Below are 3,675 nucleotides of genomic sequence, written 5' to 3'. Positions count from 1 at the left end.
CGAAGAACTAAGTTGCCCTCCCGGAAGACCCTGCTCTTGACCCGTCGATTGTGATAGCGACGCAGGTCTTGTTCGTAGATAGCCGACCGTGCTGTGGCTAAATCACGCTCTTCCTCCAGAGCATCCAAGGAATCCTAACGTGCTTGTTCATTATCTACTTCTACGTACGCGGCGACTCTGGGAGAATCATGCCTTATATCTCTTGGAAGAACCGCCTCGGCCCCATAGACGAGGAAAAAGGGAGTATAACCAGTGGATCTGTTTGGTGTTGTTCTGATGCTCAAAGCACTCACGGGAGTTCTTCGACCCAATAACTCGGAGTGCGTTGTAGAGAAAACATGACCCGGGGCTTGATCCCATGTAAGATCTCCTGGTTAGCTAGCTCAGCTTGACCATTGGACTGTGGATGGGCCACCGCAGACATGTCAAGTTGGATGTGCTCTCGCTGACAAACCTCCTTCATTACCCCTTTAGACAAATTAGTACCATCATCAGTAATGATGCTCTGGGGATAACCAAAACGAAAAATCAGCTTCTTAAGGAACTTGACTGCTGCCTCTGCCTCACAATTGCTGACCGCTCTGCTTCAACCCACTTGGTAAACTTGTCAACCGCCACAAACAGATGAGTCCTTTTATCAGAAGACATCTTGAATGGGCCGACCATATCAAGCCCCCAAACTGCAAAAGGCCATGTGATTGGGATCATGTGCAACTCCTAAGCCAGCACGTGCACTTGGCGTCCAAACTTCTGACACTCATCACACTGGCACACTATATCCTCTGCATCGGCATGAGTCGTAAACTAGTAGAAACCATGGCGAAAAGGCTTTGACACCAAAGGTCGTGACCCGGCGTGATGTCCACAGTCGCCAGCATCTATCTCATTGAGAATTTCTCGCCCTTCCTCTAGGGAAACACAACGCCGAAAGACCCCACACATGCTTCGTTTGTGTAACTCTCCTTTATGGATAACCATGGACTTGCACCGCCGCACGATCTGTCGAGCCAAAATTTCATTAGTTGGCAACTCGCCTCGGGCCAGATAAGCCATGTAAGGTACCGTCCAGTTAGGAATCGCCTGGAGAGCCGCCACCAGTTGTGATTCTGGGTTAGGAACTGTTATGTCCTCTTCAGAAGGCAACTTCATAGAAGGGTTATGCAACACATCCAAGAACACATTGGGGGGAACATGCTTGCATTATGATCCAAGTCGTGATAAAGCATTAGCCGCCTTGTTCTGTCGAAGATCAATATGATCAACCTGGTAGACATGAAAATGACCCGCCACCTCGGTTACCGCCCTCCTATAAACTGCCATCAATGGATCTTTGGAATCTCAAGTTCCTGATACTTGTTGAGCCACCAAATCTGAGTCGCCTAAGCACCTGACCTAGCTGAGTTTCATCTCCTTGGCTATCCTGAGCCCATGGAGCAATAACTCATACTCAGCCACATTGTTGGTATAAGGAAACATGAGTCACAAAACATAGCAAAATTTATCGCCTCGAGGGGAAGATAACACCAGTATGGCTCTCCAGCCCTCCAACTGCCTAGAACCATCAAAATGAATAGTCCAGTATGTGTTATCACGCCTATCTTCTGGAATATGCAACTCGGTCCAATTGTTGATGAAATCCGCCAGATCTTGAGACTTGATAGTTGTGTGAGGCATATATTTCACATGGTGAGGACCAAGCTCTATCGCCCATTTAGCAACCCGCCCAGTGGCTTCACGATTCTGTATAATGTCCCCAATTGGCGCAGAACTGACCAGGGTGATTGGATGCTCCTGGAAGTAATGCTTCAACTTCTAGCTTGCCATATTAATCCCAAAAACTAGCTTCTGCCAATGTGGATATCGTTGTTTGGACAGAGTCAATTCCTCACTGACAAAATATACTCGCTGCGGAACCGGATACTCCTTGCATTCAACAACTACCGCTACACTTACTTCTTTAGAGTTAACAGCAATGTACATGAGCATTGGTTCCTTATCAATTGGGGCCGCTAACACGGGCGGCTTAGCAAGTTGCTTTTTAAGGGCTTCAAAAGACTCGTTAGCCGAACTGTTATGTCCTCTTCAGAAGGCAACTTCATAGAAGGGTTATGCAACACATCCAAGAACACATTGGGGGGGACATGCTTGCATTATGATCCAAGTCGTGATAAAGCATTAGCCCCCTCGTTCTATCGACGATCAATATGATCAACCTGGTAGACATGAAAATGACCCGCCACCTCGGTTACCGCCCTCCTATAAACTGCCATCAATGGATCTTTGGAATCTCAAGTTCCTGATACTTGTTGAGCCACCAAATCTGAGTCGCCTAAGCACCTGACCTAGCTGAGTTTCATCTCCTTGGCTATCCTGAGCGCATGGACCAATAACTCATACTCAGCCGCATTGTTGGTATAAGGAAACATGAGTCGCAGAACATAGCAAAATTTGTCGCCTCGAGGGGAAGATAACACCACTCCGGCTCTCGAGCCCTCCAACTGCCTAGAACCATCAAAATGAATAGTCTAGTATGTGTTATCAGGCCTATCTTCTGAAATATGCAACTGAGTCCAATCGTTGATGAAATCCGCCAGAGCTTGAGACTTGATAGTTGTGTGAGGCATATATTTCACATGGTGAGCACCAAGCTCTATCGCCCATTTAGCAACCCGCCCAGTGGCTTCACGATTCTGTATAATGTCCCCAATTGGCGCAGAACTGACCAGGGTGATTGGATGCTCGTGGAAGTAATGCTTCAACTTCTGGCTTTCCATATTAATCCCAAAAACTAGCTTCTGCCAATGTGGATATCGTTGTTTGGACAGAGTCAATACCTCACTGACAAAATATACTCGCCACTGAACCGGATACTCCTTGCCTTCTTCCTTGCATTCAACAACTACCGCTACACTTACTTCTTTAGAGTTAGCAGCAATGTACATGAGCATTGGTTCCTTATCAATTGGGGCAGCTAACACGGGCGGCTCAGCAAGTTGCTTTTTAAGGGCTTCAAAAGCCTCGTTAACCGCATCGGTCCAAACAATGTGATCCATTTTTTTGAGCAACTGATAAAGAGGGACGGACTTCTCACTAAGGCGACTTATGAAACGACTCAGTGTCGCAATACGACCCACCATGCGCTGCACCTGATTGATGTTAGCCGGGTTACCAAACAAGGTTATCGCCTGACACAAGGATTAGCTTCAATACTACGTTCTGACACCAGGAACCCCAATAACTTTCCTGCAGGAACCCCAAACACGCACTTGGTCAGGATAAGCTTCATCTGAAACACCCGAAGGTTGTCGAACATCTCCTTGATATCACCTAAAAGTGTCTCGTTCTTCTATGATTTTACCACGATGTCATCGACATAAGTATGAACGTTACGTCCAATCTGACTGTGCAAACAGTTCTGAATGCAACGTCGATAAGTCGCCCCTGCACTCTTAAGTCCAAAGGGCATTGAAACATAGCAAAAAGCACCAAAGGGAGTTATAAAGGTTGTCTTCTCCTGATCCCCCTTGGCCATCTTGATCTAGTGATAGCCAGAATATGCATCCAGAAAGCACAAACGCTCACAACCCGCCGTAGAGTCAAAGATTTGATTGATATGGGGAAGGGCAAAGGGATCCTTCGGGCAAGTTTGTTGAGGTCTGTATAGTCGATGCACAT

This window comes from Hordeum vulgare, chromosome 3H (genome assembly GCF_904849725.1).
Source record: "Hordeum vulgare subsp. vulgare chromosome 3H, MorexV3_pseudomolecules_assembly, whole genome shotgun sequence".
NCBI classification, from domain to species: Eukaryota; Viridiplantae; Streptophyta; class Magnoliopsida; order Poales; family Poaceae; genus Hordeum; species Hordeum vulgare.
The sequence above is the reverse complement of the archived record's forward strand: the minus strand, read 5'-3'. Positions refer to the sequence as shown.